This window comes from Cryptomeria japonica, chromosome 9 (assembly GCF_030272615.1).
Source record: "Cryptomeria japonica chromosome 9, Sugi_1.0, whole genome shotgun sequence".
Classification (NCBI taxonomy): domain Eukaryota; kingdom Viridiplantae; phylum Streptophyta; class Pinopsida; order Cupressales; family Cupressaceae; genus Cryptomeria; species Cryptomeria japonica.
The window spans coordinates 122,381,072-122,399,938 of record NC_081413.1 but is presented as its reverse complement, the minus strand read 5'-3'; positions in this window follow the sequence as shown (position 1 = coordinate 122,399,938).

The following is an 18,867-nucleotide window of genomic DNA, read 5'->3' as shown; positions in this document are numbered from 1 at the left end:
ACCCTGAAAATTTGGTGAAGTTGGTCGGACCATGTGCGTTCTCGCCATGATCCTTGAGTTTTTTTTCAAAAATTTTGGGAGCACAATTCTATGATATTATAATTCTTAACCCCAAAATATTGGCAAGAAATTCAATTCCTAGGTTGGCCTAAAGGTGGAATTAAGTTGAAATTAAGATCTAGGGTTTCATACATAAGAGCTATCTTTGTTCATTTGAAGGCAACTAAGAACTAGATGGAGGGATCTTTTCTAAAGATCTAAGAGAATGTTTTTGGAGCATAAGGAGCCTTCTATGTAGTGAAGAGAAGCCTATGTGGAGTCTTTAGCAAAATTCAACAACATTCATCAAGCATTTCTCAAGCATTCATCATCAATTAGGAGCCTTGAAGACATTGAAGAGTAATAGGAGATCTCGTGGCAATATCTCTCCCTTGGGGATTGGTATGATTTCATGTCTTTGTATGAGATTCTTTACATCAATTTGCATATTTACATTCATTCTCTAGATCATGCATCATTGATTTAGAGCATTTACTTTATCAATTACAAACATTTAGGGTTTACTCTTTAGGGTTGCTCTAGATTGTTTACTTTCATTTTAGGATCTTGCATACACACAAGGTTCTAGCAAACATATTTTCAGTCCATTATTGGCTATTTGTGGAGGTGGAAATCACCAACACAGGGTTTTGACTAAGTAAAAACCCTATAGAGCCACCCAAACCTTTCCTTTTTAGTTGCAGGTGCAGAAATAGGTACCCAGAGTCACTTTTAGCTCAACAAAAGGCACAGGAACCACCTAGAATCATCAGATCTATCCTAATCTACCTGACATAGGGGTGTGGTGCCCTAGTCCTATCCTATATAATGGTGTGGTGCTATGGTCCCTCTGCTTTTCAATGGTTTTTAGTAGGTTGCAGTTTTAGGTCATCAGGGTTGCAGTGTCTTAGTTGCAGCCTCCTGTCTGCAGAAATAGGACAATGGCATGGCACCCTATTCTAGGTCAATTTTGTTCAATTTAAAGAATTAGGTACACATCCAGAATCCTCCCCCTTTCATTCTTTCAGTATCTTAGTTTCAGATCTGCAAGTTTGTTCAATTCTGAGTTCATTTATGCTTCATTCTTTATCTCCTAGCCTAGTTGATCATTCAAACCTTAGTTTTTCTCATTATTTACAACAAGAGGAATAGAAACCCTAAGAGATAATCCTTTGCTCTCTCTTTCTCACAAGAAGTAGCCAAAGTGATCTATCTCCCTAGGCTCTTTCGTATTCCACATGTGTTGGCAAAATTGGGATTAGGCCCTAGTCACCCGATCTCGCTTTTCCCGCCACCACATTTTGGTGAACCCGACGTGAATCCAACCTTCTTCAATTCTGATTTATATTCTTAGATCTTAGTGTTCTTTCTATTTCAAATTCAAATTTACATTTACAAGTTTCAATTCCTTGCAAATTTCAAAATTTACAGGTTAATTTTGTTAAAACCCTATTTTTTCAATTCAAAATTGAACTTGTGGATAGCTTAATTTGGATCATTAATTTCAAATCTGATTTAGGAACACATTTCACTCATAAATTTTATTTTCTAAATCAACATTTAGAGTGCTTGCATTGGTTAAAATTGAACATTTCTTTCTATTTTGCATATGTTATCATTTGAAAAAGGAAATTTTTTGTCATGATGCATTCATTTCATAGTTGTGATAATGGGTTAGCTTCCCTTGTTTCAATTTTTCCATCTAATAGAGAACCTCCTCCTATCTATAACAACCTTTTAGTTCCTAAAAGAGTTGTTACTAATCCCTTCAAAACTCTCCCATGCTCTAAGGATGAAGATTTGAAGAGTGATATTGACAATTCTCCTAAAATGTGCCCTTCTCATCAAGCTATCTTAGAGGAAGAGGATGTTATCATAAACACCTTTCTTAATGTTACTTTACCTTCCTTACATGGTTCCTCTCTAAGTAAAAATTTATTGGTGGACATTGACTTATCTTCTCCTAAATTTGGTCTTACCAATGGGGGCATGTTAGTACAACAAGAGGTTATGAGAACTTCTTCCAAAGATCTCCTTCCTAAGCATGAATCTTTGGAGAAAGATGTTCATCTCCCTCCTAAATAATATTCCCCTCATGAGGTTCATTTTGTGCAAGAAGATGGTATTGTCCCTACTTTTCCTAGTGATGGCATTTCCTCTTTTGATTCCAACAAAATTCCCACAAGAGATGATGCATTCTTGAGAAATGTTTGTCCTTCTTCTAAAGCTTGTATTATCCCTAAAGATGCCTTAGAGAAAGAGGATGAAACCATGACTAAGTTCCTTAATTCTCTCTCCCCTAAAGATCCTATTGAACATATTTAAGGAAAGAAGATTATGTAAACATATGTATTGATGCTCTCCTTCCTAAGGATGAAGAATTAATGAAAAATGTTATCCCTTCTCCCAAAATTGGTAATATAAATAAGGACATATTTGTACAAAGATATTTATAATACTTTTACTTTCAATGACCTCACTTTTTGAGATGAACCATTAGAAGAAGGAGTTGATTATTCTCTCCCCCATGAGAGAACCCTAGCCAAAGAGGATGAAATCATGATTGATAACTCCCTTCATAGCATCTCACCTTCCATGAATCTTAGTCATTCTCCCTCTAAAAATAAATCATCTCCCTCTCCTCAACTTGGTTCTACTCATAAGGATACCCTAGTTCATGGTAATATTATTGACATCTCTTTCGAAGATCTCCCTCTCAAAGGTGAGACTTTAAAGAGTAACGTTGATCCTTCTCCTAGAGAGTCTACTCCCCATGTAGATCCTTTAATGATAGATGATGACATGACCTTTCCTACTTTTCCTCCTAAAACATGAATGCCTACTCCTAGTCTCTCTCCTAAAATTGATCTTATCCGTGATAACATTTTAGTGCATGAAGAGACTATCAACAATTTTTCCAACAATCTTGTTTGTTCTTCTTCTAAGGACACCTTTGATATTTCTAAACCATCCTCAATCAATTTGATACATGTGAATGAAAAACCTAATAAACCCCTCTTCAGAGCTCAAGGTGCTTATCCTTCTCAAAATTCCCCACGTAAGCCTATCTTAGTGGTTCAAGGTGATCATGCTAATGATTATTTTTTCACTCCTAAGAAACCTATTATTACTGTGCAAGGAGGTTATCCTACTAAGAGCCCTTATGAGTATTCTAAGAAAATAACTAGAGAGAGTTATCACATGGTTGCTCATATCTACAACATGAGAAACAATAGGCAACCTAGTCCTCCTCCAGTTATCCCAACTTCAATTTCTCCCTCTCAACCTATTCTTCCACAAGCACATCGTATCTCAAATCTTACCAAGGAGTATGATCTCATTGAACAACTTAATGCCACTCTTGTTAATATTTCTATTTGGGATTTGGTTCAAACTTCACCTAGTTATAAGATGCTTTGAAAAACTTAGATGTCTTGCCTGCAGTGACAACTAATAACATGTCCACTTTTATTGATCCTACAAACAAATCCAAAGCTCAAATTGTATTCACACAAGATGACTTACCTTCTCCTAAAATCCAACATCAATATGATCCTCTTATGATTGTGGTTATTATCCATGATAGTGCTATAAGACGAACCCTTGTGGACAATGGATCTGGCCTTAATGTTTGTGGTGTGGACTTGCTGTGTTACCTACACCTATTAATGTTATGCATGGTAATTTAAAATATAACCTTCTATTAGGGAGACCTTGGATTCATATCGTGCAAGTTTTCGCCTCAACTTTGCATAGGCGAGTCAAATTCATTTATAGTAATACGATATACACCTTAATAGCTGATATGAAACTTCAAGAACAATTTAAATCTGGATCTTCTTATTCAACTACTTCCCATTCTTCTTATAGTCCTTCTTCTTCTTCAAATACATATATTTCCTTTAATGATGTTGTTTCTTCTAGTACTCCTGATTCTTCTACTCAATTGGAATCTCCTCCCAACGATCTCTTTTCTCCCAAAGAAGTGCTCACAAATGATTATTGGGGATCTCTAGACTTTACCCCTACTTTTATAGGAGAATATAGGGTACCTTGTAATGGATCTAATATTGAGAAGGAGAAATATAAGGAGGAACCCAAAGAGAAACCCACCTTGTCTAAACAACTAAGTAACCCCTTTGTGGCTGCTTCTAATTCAAAAAATTCTTTAAATCCTTCCTATAATTCATATAGCATTGAGACCTATGAGGCATCACCATCTCTTTTTGATTTGGCATCCCTTTATGGTCCTGGTTTTCACATTTTAGCTAAGAGTGGCTATGATGGAAATGGTTGTGGCACAAATGAACAAGGAATTAAAGTTCCTTTAGAACAGAATATGCATGAAGCTTCATTTGGACTTGGATATAATCCTTCTAAGTCCACCAAAGCATCTAAAAGACCATCTCTCAATGTGAATGCTATATTTAGTAGTGATGATGACCTCACCTCGATTAAGTCATCTTCCACTTCTTTCAACACTCATCTAGCTCATAAGGAAATCTTGGTGATAAAAAAATATCTTTATGAATCTCCTCAAGAGATTTCTAATCCCACTTATGAGACTTTATCTTCTACTCATTCTAAAATTCCTTTTTCTAGGAATAAGGCTCTAATTAATTACACTTATCCCTCTCCTAAGATTTCTTGTGTGCAAGAGAAGTATGATTTAGTGGCCTATTCTTCTACAATAAACTTCTCATTTCTAAAGGCCCTTTAAGCTTAATCATCTTATACATGTTTTTAATCTCACTTATAGTAGAGAATTTAACATGTAATATTCAAATACCTCATTCAATCTATCACATCTTTAAATAACATTAATGGCTATTATGTTGCTCATCATTATGTGACATTGGTAGCTCACTTACTGGGGGCTCATTGTCATTCATGATGGTACAATTTCACATGCAATCATACTTTTGGAAGCAACATAATAGCCTATTTCTATCTCATCTCTTCTCCCTATATATATAGGGGGCAAGAGTTATTTAAAACATCTCTCCTTATTAAGATTAAAAATTTCCCCTTTTGTCAAGTAGTGTCTTCTATAAGGATTTCTTATTGATTGTAGAGGTGTATTCATATTTGAATTCCTTCTCTCATATTGGAACAAGTATCCCTAATGGGGATCTTAAGTACATATCCTTAATTGCGACCTCCTCCTTGGTAATTGGAAGTCTTTTATCATTCATCAATTTCTTTTCTTCATTGAGTAGTATCTTTTATAATAAACCCTTCTATTTTGTGCACGTGCATATCCCTGATGAGGATCTCTTGCCTTCTTTTAGAAAAGTGTTGTTATAAATAATCTCTCTTTGATGTCATCTCAATCCTCTACTCTTTTCAAATCTCTTGCATTCATTCAATCTAGAAGATGTTATATTTGTCTAAGACAACTCCTCTTGAAGGTAGATGTCTTTTGAACAAAGATCTCTTCTCCTCCAAGGATCTCCTTTACACTTATATATCAAGATATCTCTTTTCAACTATCATATCCTTTCTTCAAGAGTATTCCCTCTCTTGCTTGGATTTATGACATTCTTGCATGGTGGATATCTTCTTGGTGTCAAAGGTAGGTATCCTTGTTCTACTTGCACACACATGCATGAAGTTGAGTAGAACTAATGGTGTTCTCACTCTCCTCCCTTACATGGATCACCCAGATAGACTTTGGAGGCTAGTTTTCCATGTCCTTCTCTCCATGGATCACCTAGTTGTAGGGGCGAGATGTCCATGGTTCATTTTCTCTTCGCATGGATCACCAAAGTGTCTATTCATTCTTTCTATCTCTTCTTCCTTCTCTTTGCATTTGTCTCCATTTAAATCTTTCATCTTATGTTAGAGAGCTCTCAAATCCTCACACTCTTTGTTGTGTTGGAATTGGGGCTTAGTTCTCTTTCTTACCAAATGATTCTCCATTAGTTTTTGATCTTGTATCAAATCTTCTTGTGAGCATTTTTCATCAATCTTCCTTCACAATTTGATCTGGTAAACATGATACCCTATTTCAACTCACTAAAATTAGCAAGTCGAAAGAGGGGGGGCATATAACTACCCTAGAATTCTCATCACCTTCATTAGTAAGCATTTAGATGATTTTGTGATTTTATCTAACATGTGGTTTTGTAGGGTGCAGATCCTAATTATATACTGCAAAAACCACTGGGGCTTCATGTGACAACTTATGGATATATCCTTTTTCAAATAATTTTTACTTTTCTATACTTTAGCTTGCATATGCACATAGTGTCATATGACCGCTAAAGTGGGGGCTAAATGTAGTGTCGTAAATTGTACACCCTTGCTAGGGTGGTACAATTTCACACTTAGGTTAGCACATGCCTTAGTGTGTTTGCATCTTGCATTGTTATTTCCCTTTAAGAATTTAATTAATTAATTTAATTAAATCTAAAGTCATATTTCATCACTTCAAACATTATAAAATTAGGCCCTTTACCCTAAGTGTGCCCCTTTTTTATTGTATTCCTCCAATAAATCATTTAATCATAAACCCTAATTATATCCTGTTTTGACCTTTAAGGCCTGGTTTCATATATCAAAACACCTCGAAATTAGCTATAACTTTGGGATTCTCTCTAATATCATCATATCTAATGGCCCTGAAAATTTGGTGAAAAGTTGGTCGGACCATGTGCGTTCCTGCCACGATCCTTGGTTTTTTTCCTGAAATTTTGAGAGCATAATTCTATGATATTATAATGCTTAACCCCAAAAGATTGGCGGGAAATTCAATTCCTAGGTTTTCCTAAAGGTGGAATTAAGTCAAAATTAAGATCTATGGTTTGATACATAAGAGCTCTCTTTCTTCATTTGAAGGCAACTAAGAACTAGATGGAAGGATTTTTTCTAAGGATCTAAGAGCAGGTTCTTGGAGCATAAGGAGCCTTCTATGTAGTGAAAGAGAATCCTATGTGGAGTCTTCAATGACATTCAACATCATTCATCAATAATTTGTCAATCATCCATTATCAATTAGGAGCCTTGAAGACATTGAAGAGTAATAGGAGATCTTGTGGCAATATCTCTCCCTTGGGGATTGGTATGATTTCATGTTATTTTCATGTCTTTGTATAAGATTCTTTACATAAATTTTCATATTTACATTCATGCTTTAGATCACTTTGCATCATTGATTTAGATTATTTACTTTGTCAATTACAAGCATTTAGGGTTTACTCTTTAGGGTTGCTCTAGATTGTTTACTTTCATTTTAGGATCTTGCATACACACAAGGTTCTAGCACACACATTTTTCGGTAAATTATTGGCTATTTGTGGAGGTGAAAATCACCAAAATAGGGGTTTGACTAAGGCAAAACCCCATATAGCCACCCAAACCTTCCCTGTTCAGTTGCAGGTGCAAAAATAGGTACCCAGAGGCACTTTCAGCTCAACAAAAGGCACAAGAACCACCCATAATCATTAGATATTCCCTAATCTACCTAGGATAGGGGCATGGCACCCTAGTCTTTCCCAAGATAGTGGTGTGGCATCGTGGTCCCTCTGCTTTTCAGTGATTTTTAGTAGGTTGTAGCTTCAGGTCATTAGGGTTGCAGTGTCTCAGTTGCAGCCTCATGTCTGCACAAACTGGACAATGGTGGGCACCTTGGTCCAGGTCAGCTTTGTTCAATTCATAGCATCAAGTACACATCTAGAATCCTCCGCCTTTCATGCTTTCAATATCTCAATTTTAGAGCTGCAAGTTTTTTCAATTCTGAGTTCATTTATGCTTCATTCTTTATCTCCTAGCTTAGTTGATCATTTAAACCCTAGTTTTTCTCATCATTTACAACAAGAGGAATATAAACCCTAAGAGATAATCCTTGGCTCTCTCTTTCTCACAATAAGTAGCCAAAGTGATCTATCTCACTAGGCTCTTTCACATTCCCAATGTGTTGGAAAAAGTGGGATTAGGCCCTAGTCACCCGATCTCGCTTTTACCGCCACCAGAGGTTCGTAAATCGACGTCTACATTCTGGGATTTGGCATCGCCACATGCAGTGTCTCTAGACACTTTTTCTTTAGCTCTTTACCATTTTTAATAATTCAAAAACACAAAACCAACTAAAAATTTATCTAAAACCACAAAAAAATACTCAAATTAGGCAATTTACAATCTTTCGTATTCAAGTTTTTAGCAAAAAATTAAAATTTTAGGCTAACTTAGTAATTTTTAGGCTAATCGATGCATCAATGTCTATGCAAATGGTTGACTTCCACGCTGTGGTTCGACATCTACGCCCTACTTGGTTCCCGCTTGTTTTTTAAATTTAAAAATTTGAATTTTACGTGTCTTAATAGTTCTCTGCAGTAGTGTTTTGGCATCTACACATATGATCAACATTTGCGTTCTAAAACAAAATCTTTGCAGGTAATAAATTCACTATCAATTTTCAAATTCAAATTTCAATAATTTCCTGCTTTTGCATTCTTGGGTTGTAGTCTAGGCCCTACATCAACGTCTACATAGACATTTACCGTCTATGCAAATGTTCACCGTCTATGCTTGTGCTTCAACTTTTGCATCAAGGCTATAAGGGGTTTAGTTTACTGATCCAATTTTGAGTTTTGTAGGCCTTAATCATGTGTCCAAGACAAGATTTTTAGACTACTAATCAGTTTTTGAAACTCGCTTGTCAAAGACATCATTTTCTCACTAAGTATTAGTTTGTCTTTGTTGCATTTCTAGATTAGAAAACTTTATCATGTGGAACTAAAATTAACGTATATTTTCTATGATTGGTGCACTTGTACTCATGTAGGGTGGACCCACCATCACACCTATTATCCTCTACCCTCACCTTCGTGGAACTTGGGTGATGAGAAAGGTGATTGACAACACCCATATTTTTCTTTTGTAGTTGAGGGATATTCTTGATTGGGGATTTCATCATCCCACAAGAGTAGTTCGAATTAGGACACATCAGGGATATCAACTCTCTCATCATAATCTCAAGTGGGTTTTCTGAGCCACTATATAAATATGTCATTCAAGCAATTAAAGTGTTGAGTGAATTCGATGTATGTGGAGGCTCCCTTTGCACCGATAAGCTTAGTTAAAGCCTAAAGTGGCTTGCTTCGAGAATCTATCGTTGGATTGGTAATCCCTTGGAACTACACTAATAACCTTGTTGTTGTAGCCCAAATCCTACATTTGATGGTGCAGAGGATGTGGATCGTACCCTGAAGCTACCTCTTGTGTACCCACTCAAGATGAGATAGGAATTCCTCGTATAACAAATCTTCAGATCTTCAAGGTAAGGGAATATGGTATGCCCAAGAAGTGAGTGCATTGTAAGGGGGAGCCAGTACTACCAAAATATCTATCTATTTGTCTTTTTGAGGTATCTCTTTGTGCAAGAGGCCTATCAAATGGTTTCTACTTTCTAGCTTAAGTTGTATGTCTGATGTGTGTCTTCATCTTGTGCAATACCAATAAAATTTGTTTGGGCTAATCTAGGCCCCAAATCACTTTTACGCTTATTATTAAGCATTGCCCTTGGTGAATGTGTATTCATTATCTGATGTTTTCTTGCCAAGAATAGTCAACAGTCAAAATTGACAAATTTTTAATCAAAAGTCATTCATTATCTGATATTTTCTTGCCAAGAATAGTCAACAATCAAAATTGACAAAATTTGACCAACTTCTGATCAAAATTTCACATCAAAACTGTCAAACTTGTCCTTCAGCGTCTCTGCCCTGGTAATTCTAAGTTTCGACATCTCCACCTCCACTATTTCGGCATCTCCACCCTGTCCATATTTCCAATCATTTTTCTTCATGAATCATAATACCAAGTTGCTCAAGCATCCAAAAAATTCCATATACTGTCAAGTCAAGAAGAAAAAACCCAATTATAAGCAACTCCTCAAGCATTGAAACTTTTATACATCAATCAAAAACCCTTGTTGAAGCATATGACCTTCTTACATTGTTTTCATGATTATCTTCATGGTCACAACAATGAGTTTGATGAGAAGTCTTTGAGCGAACGCGTCTTCCATCAGAGGTCAGACTTGTCGCAATCCATCAATAGGGGTGGTCATATCCCTTTGTCTAATTTTCCTTCTCCACCAATCAATTATTGAATCTTTGTCCATCTAGGGTAACCTTATATTTCATCAAATCCTTTCTTCCATAATCATTGTAATTTTTGAATCATTTTCACCCTTAATCTTTAAGGATTTAGCACAATCAATTAATTTAAATCAATCTTTATTCAAATGTATCAAATCATCCTAACCAATCAATCAATCAACCTCATCATAAGGGTAATACCTTGTAAAATTTGGATTTAGACCTTCATCCTTAATCAATAAATTTGATTTTGTGCTTGGGAAAGAATCTCACCCAAGTACCTTTGTCTTATCATTGTGGGTTGATCAAAACCCTTATCCTTTGTCTTATTTTTGCTTAGGGACATTAGTCTACCCTAAGTAGAAAAAGACAATCAAATATCATAAGGTCTAAATTTTACCTAGCTTGGTTGCCACCTTTCTTGTGATTACATCATCAATTTCATACCTCATCTAAGTCCTAATCCAAGGGCTAAGTTTTCATCTTAATCCAAATCAATCTTGTCCTAATACAAAGACCAATCCAATCCAATCCAATCAAATCAAACCAAACCCAATCCAATCCAAGCAAATCAAATCGAATCCAATCAATCCTCAATCAAACCCAAAGTTGTTAAGTCATAGTCCTCATCTTCATCTAGCATCATCTCATCACTTTTCTCGATCAACTCACATTCATCCAATTCCAACTTCTCACCCCATTATCATCATTTTGAGGTTACCCTTATATGGTCTATACGCACTCATGAAAGAAAAAGTTGGCTATTCAAAACCCACATTCAAACATCATGGTTTGGTTTGAGTAAATGGTTATGGAAGTTCAAGGATCACCCTATCAACCATGTCTATCTAGCTCATACATGCCTCAAAGTTATCCAACTTATGCCTATTCATGTCTCCCACCCCAGCCCACTTACCAAGTCAATCCCAATTCATCTCACATCCCTTATCCTTCCCCTACCTTTAACAAGGGAAATCTATCTTATTCCCCATTCATGTATTCATATTATCCCTCATCCACATACCCCTTGGATCCATTATGTATACTTCCATCTCCCCCCCATCCACATCCCAATCCTCATCTTCTTACAACACCTTCACCACCTCCACTCCCCATCTAAGTCACTTACACCATAGTCCTCCAAGCCTTAATCCCAATCCCCCAATCCATAATCCCAATCCTCCATCTAACACTAAACCTTCATATACTCCTCATCCTCCAAAATGCACACCATCCCCATCCTCCAAGTCCTTTATTCATTGTTTTATCCAAGAAATGATAGGAAAGGAAACAAAAACCCCACCTCAAAACAAAGTTTCCCAATCTCCCCAAATCCTCCATCGACCTCTATCCCCTCCAAATCAAGACAACCCTCAAATCCCTAAGCTCCATGATACCACCATCCCCTAATCTACCCAAGTTTAAGAATCCATAGCCCTCAACATCACACCATCCCCACAACCCCAAACATGTCAAGAGATTGTTCCAAAGTATCCTAGAATAGATTCCTCTTCACCTCAAGATCAAAGAATCCTGCCATCTCATGATCCCTTGCCATCTCAAAATCTATGTATCCCCTCCACTCCATTGCATGATTCCTCTCCATCACATGATACCAATCCATCTTAAAATCCGATTCTACCCTCCACTCCATATAATTATCCACTTGCATGTTAAGAACCAATCATCCCTTCCACTCCACCACATTATCCCATCCCAAGTCAACATCAAAGTATTTTTCCATCTGCATGTCATGATACCAATCCATCTCACGATCCTAATATTCATCCTAATCCCACACATGATCCTAATCCTCCACGTGATCCTAGTCCTCCACAAGATCCCATCACCCCTATCCAACTAGTCATGGATCCCATACCTATCAACTTGGCTCTTCCACCTTTATCCACTCCTATTACCTCCAAGAGTTTACAATCCCTTCCACATCCCATCCCCCTCAAAATAGACTCACATCTTGTTTCCAAAATAATGAGTATCCTATTGGAAAAAGAATTTGTGAAAAAATGAATTATCAAGACAAAGGGTTAGGCCTCCATGAACAAGACATATTGGAACCCCTTCAAGTTAAAGAAAATACAAGTTCATATGGCCTTGGCTACAAAGCTCATGTTCAATGTATTGGTATACCTTCCATCTATTCTGAATCTAAAATTCCTCTATCTAAATCCAAATATTTTCATTGCCCATCTTCCAAACCCCTTTTGGGTCCTTATGTCCTAAAGTTCATTCTTTCCTCATCCAAGTCCAGTTTGGGTCCTTATGTTCCAATGCCAAACCCTTCATCCCTTCCATCCATCTTGGGTCCTTACATCCCTCTATCCACCACTCCATCAATTCAAATGATCCCTAAGAAAGATCAACAAAGGCACACATTCGTGAATTCCTTCCAACATTCTCCCTCCATCATCCCATCCATAAAATCCTAGTCATCAATCCTCATGCACCCACACATTGCTATTGGAAGCAAGTTGGATGCCAAATCTAAAATTTATAAAGCCATAAATCCACAAAAATTCAAGGATCAACATGTCCCATCAAAAATATATGCTCAAAAATATGATCCAAAAGAAAGAAAAATCCAAAAGGCCACAAAGGCCCAAAAATAAAAATAAAAAACTGTGGATTCCCAGGCTACTCGTAGAACAAATGCATCTCAAAGAGAAATCCAAATTGGCATCCAAACTTTTTAATCCAGAAGCTTCCCCCACTCATAATTCCTCCAATCCTCCATCTTCAAAATCCATTTTGGATCCTTATGTCCCAAAATCCACTATCTTGCATCCATATGCTTCATCTATTTCAGGTCCTCATGTCCCAAAATTCACATTTTATCCTCCATCCAATTCAAAATCCTTCCCTCCACAACTCCACCACCCTTCAAGGTGTGTTCCAATGTTGATCTTCCGAACATCCCCATCCATTTATCCACAAGTCTCCCTACACCCCATCCATTATCCAAAATCCATTTTTCATAATCACATCCCTTTAATCCAATCCTTTTCATAAATCCTTATCCTACTCAATCTCCCCATCTATTTATACCAACATCTATGAGCATACCTCTAGTTATGTCGGCTCAATGAAGCACATCTTTAAGGGATACTATCCATGGAACTAGATTCTTGAGTCCTCCATGCATCCACTACCTTTTACATCCCCTTATCCACCATCTTTATCCTAATTTGTATCCATCCAAACTATTTCCAAACAATTCCAAAAGACAAAAAAGAGAAAAAAAGAAAAAAAGAAAAAAAAAGTAAAGCAGAAGAAAAAAAATCATCCAATGGCGAAAACCACTTCTTGTGGCATCTTGGGTAAGTAGCATGATGAAAACTTGGTAAACAAGAATAATGTGTAATCTCCTTATCCTCTTGCACTCTACACTTAGGGGCAAGCTTCATATATGTCATCCTTCCATCCACATCTTCCATATTCCTTATCCACTATCTGCATCCTATCTAAGCTCATTATTCTTTCCTATCTTTTATCTTGACTATCCTATCCATATTCTTCATCTCATATCCCTCATCCTATCCAAATTCATCCTTCATTCCTACCTTTGATCTCAACCAAGATATAGGAAAAATAGTGTACATGCATGCTTTGGAACACACAAGCCTTCTTTTTTCCTCCATCCATATCCATTCCACATTATTCTTCCATCTCATACATTTTTATCCACCATGCTTCTATCCTTAATTGCACTACCTTTAGTGGGGCATTTTCCTCCTTTAGACAATAGTTCTTGGATCCCCATTCCACCTAGCTTTCATGTTTTAATCCTCCATATCCTATCACTATCCATCTACTTAATCCCTCCATCTCCTATTCAAGCAATATATTCCTCCATTCCATCCTTTTACCAAGCCTTGGTTCCCCCTTGTCATTGGTTCCAATCCATTTATCATATATCCACAATCCAATCCTATAATATTCAATCATATTTCCCATCTCATCCAATCCAATGCAATCATATTCCACATCCCATCCAATCCTATTCAATCATTAATCCCCCTCCTATATTATCCAATCCATTTATGATCCCCATGACACTAAGCTTTATCCAATCAAACTGAGCTTTATCCCATTTACACTAAGCTTTCCCCATCACACTGAGCTTTTCCTATTTATCTAATATTATATTGACTTGTGCATAATCCAAACACTTATCCACAATGTGTTAACCAAATCCAAGCAATAATCCTCCCATCTCTAGACCCTACACAACCCGCTTAACTGTTGTCTCCTATCAATCTATCCACACCCTTCCCATTGACATGCATCCTTCCCATGTCTGGCAATATATCCAAATCCATCACCTACCCATTCGGATGTATCATTCCCATGTCTGACAGACTATCCAGATCCATGTCCTACTCTTGGAAAGAGATATCAATTGGTCATGTGCATGTTATTTGCATGATTGACATTTTCACTTTGATTTTTATCTTGTGTCCCAAAACTATACCAATTCAGGGCTGCCTTGATCATCCTATATCTCAGTATGTCTTGGTTGGTGTATAATGGGGCATAGTTTTTGTGGTATGACATTTTTGAGGGTTTCTCTTGTACGATCCTGCAGTCTTGCATTTACATCATCATCTATGTTTGCGAACCTGTGTGCATTTAGATACCTATAGTCTAAGAGTCTAGTCCATGCCTTGGATATTCACGACATCCTGATTCCTATAATCAATGATGTAGATAATCCCTCGCAATATCAAAACTATGTTTTCTCTCTACATCTACACAACAAGAAATCCCATCCACTTACTTTCTTTCATTCATTCATCTCATTTTATCCATTTATCTTGGAGACTCCAATTCATTCATTCCCCCTTCATCATCCTTATCCTTTTTACATCTTTTCATCCTCAATCCTCTAGTGCTCTAGTCCTCTAGTCTATTTTGAGAGAACACCCGTATTCTTGGAACCTTCATGTCCTCTTGAGGGGGCATACCAATACCTCCTTCTCATCCTTCCTCATCTCACCTATGACTGATGCATCATGCTACTAGTCTTAACCCTTTTTATCCACTATATTTTATTCTTCTTTGATATAACATCACTTCATGACACTTTATCAAAGAGGGGAAAAAATGTAGACGTCTAAAATTAATTAAGATAATATTTAATTAATTTAATCTTGTCAACATAACTAATTAATTAAATTGTGTGAGTCCCTTTCTTCTTAAAATTAATTAAATTAAATTTAATTAATTTATCAATAAATTAATTATTCCCCAATTCTTCTAAATCCCACACTAATTCTATGATTCCTACAAGTCACCTATCATCTAGCCTAATTTACCCTAGATCAAAGAGGAATACATCACCCGTGTTGAGGAAGGCTACAACAAGATCCAGGACACCCTCAAGACCATTATTGTTAGTAGTCACAAAATTGTTAAACAGTCTGCAATGGTTATGAATACCATGGTGAATAATCTAGAACAACTAGATAAGGTTGTTCTTGTTATTGGTGATGAAACTGAGGTGGCTAAAAGTGGCGAAGGACCCTACAAAAGGACCCAAGGGAACATGAAGAAAAAGGTGGCCTTTCAAAATTTGGATCATAAAGCTATGAAGGTTGTTGTTGATACCATGACTGCCCTTAAGGCTGAGGTTGCTGAGACCCTCAGAAGCCTAATGTAATTGGGTTGTTTTTTGTTGCTAGTTCTTTCTATGTCTGGGTTTGGTCTTTCTATTCTCTTTTTGTGCCCGACTGGTCTTTTGTTGTCTCTTTGGCTACTGATTTTTATGCCTATCCTTGCAGCCCATTTTTTTTTGGATGTTGCTTCTGATTCTATACCTCTTAGAATCATTTTGTAAAGGGTTTCGGGGCCCCTTCAAAACCTATTTTTGCCTTAATCCAAAACCCTATCCTAATCATGCTTATCATTATCCTCCAATTTTATATTCCTCCACTCATTATCTCTCCTCATGTCACATCCTCCTAACTTTCCCACTTGCACTCTAATCACTCATTAAACCACCTAATCAATCCACTTAATAATTTGCACATCCCTAATCACCTTGATTAGGGATGAGTCAACTCTTTTTTATAAATGGCTTTCCCATCTCATCCTCCAATCTTAAATACTACCCACTTTGATCCTTTCAAAGAAATTTAAATTCTTTGAATCTCCCCATGCATCCTCTTCCCAAGGAATTTTAAATTCCTTTATCCATTTGGTCTTCATACACATCTCTTATTTTGGAATTTTTAATTCCTCCTCCCTTGCCCCAATAAATTTTATATTCCTTTTCTCTTCCCAATGTACTTGGGGAACTCTTCCCCGTGTACCTTGAGAGACGTGGAGACAAGAAATGCCTTTATGGCATATCTCTTGGATCCCACACCTTGTCCTCTCAATCCTCTCCCATTATTTCTTTCAATCCTAGCCGTCCATATAGAAATCAATCTTGGCCCTCCATTTTAGCCTCCTCCAATCTATAAATTGGAGTCTCTTCTCCTAAAAAATCTTCCACATCCATTGCGTTCTCATAATGCTCTTTTATTCCCATATCCACTTCCATCCTATTCTTATGTTGTCCATTTGAGGATGAAAATCCTCCATCACACCCTCATAATGCCAAAATCTTATTTCATCTAAGCCATATAGATCTATCATTCAATCATCTAATCCAATCTAATCGTATTGTGTAGTGGAGAGAAATCCACAATCCATCATTAAGAGGAGAAAATCAAATCAAGTGGAGCTATGACACACCTTCCACTTCATCAATCTCAATCAAAGGAAGAGTAGAAGCTAAGGTATAATGGTTTAAATGGGTATTTGAATGTGTTGGTTCCCAAATAAACAGATCCTAAATCCTAGAGAAATAACCATTGACTCATAAATAGATCTAGGATTGGGTTTTGCCAACAAACAATATTCAGCACAAAGGTTGCAATCTTCCGTTCTTCAGGCTCTGCAAGACCTAGGTGGGTATCCCTATAGCAATGTTACAAAACATTTTGCCTTTGTATAAACAAACATTGCATTGTATAGAAGATGCTTTCAATGAAAATATACCAAGGAAAATATGATATACTAAAAATTTTAGCTTGAACCTTAGCTTCTATCACCTTTCTTGCATTGAAAGTTGGCTATAATCTATTCTACTACTAATGCAAAAAACTCAAAACTTAAATATAAAAGGTGAAATAAGAATGTGAGAATGATCTTGAACCTTAGAAAAATATGACCAGTGTCTATTCAAGGGGAATACAGAGTCAAACAACAAGCCTAAAGACTAACAATATCATAGTATCAACATTAAGATCCAATACTACAAATTCAAGACTTGCTTAAAATGCTCAGATTCAGAAATGCATCCACAACTTCCTCACAATATCACTTACACAAATGCTACAGTATTCAAGACAAAATTTAATTTATTTTACTTGAAATGAAACATAAAAAGGAATACACATTGTCCATTAGAGAAGAAAAGTTGAATGTGTCATTAACATAACAAATCATACAACACAAGACAAGAGATATGAGCAAGAAAAATGAATGTTCTCTATATTGATTTTTAGAATAAAATTGATACATTCATGATAGATTCCTATGCTCACTAAACCTGCAAAAGACTAACTATTATTATATTGCTTCACATCTTTCCTAGTACATACTAATAAAAAAAATTGAATCCTTCTTCTTGGCCCTGAATTCCCTTTTATAAGACAAGGGAGCAAAACAAGCTTCAGGCCAAGAAGACACTTGTCACAATCTGATTGCACTACAATTTTCCCTAAGGCCTTTTGTCCTTATTACTATGCATGCAATCTTCTCTGCTGCATTAAATGTGGGGGGGATGAGATGGTGTCATTTTGGAGCTTTGGAATGCAGGTTTGCAAAAACTGCCTTTACACTGGTACTTTGACATTTGCTTCTATCAGGATTTGAAGTACATCTTGGCATCTGGTAACAGGTAACTTGGAAAATGGACCTTGGCGATTAAGTACTTCTATCAATCCTCCCAAAAACAAACAATGTGCACACAATATATAGAAGGATTATGACTAATCCTTGTTAGCATTTTTTATGTTTATGTTGTGATTGTCATTGATGGACACACACTTGCTTTGAGATCACTTTTTATGTATGAGTTATGCTCAACCGGTATTTGTTCCAAACCGATATTATGTATTATAGTCTTTAGGCTATCGGTGTTTTTCAAAAAGTGTTTACCGATCTCAAGCGGTATGAAGACCTCAAGCGGTTTGAGGATCTCAAGCGGAGCAAAGAAACTAAAGCAACAGTTATCATTTTCCCAGTCTTCATTTTTGACAACCGGTAATCGGTTTAATGTTTGAACTGGTATTCTCTATGATGAGTTACCAACTGGTAATTAGTAAAGTTGTATGAACTGGTAATACTCTGTGATGAGTTACCATCCACTAACACTTTGACGGTGATTTTGTGTCGTGTTATCAAATGTGTCTAGATGTAATGAACCTAGGAACTTGCAATGTAATCCTATAGGACCAACATGAAATCAGATTCCTTTTTAAGGACATCATGTCTAGGGTTTTAGTAGATGCACCTGTTAAGGTTTTTTGTGGTTGATGAGTTTTTGTATGTGCGATCTTAGAAGAGAAGATCGAGTCTGTGTGCTGTATCAGAGTGTGGATTTACTAAAGACTGAAGTAATGCTGAAATGCATTAGCAATGAGCTATCATGGATCTA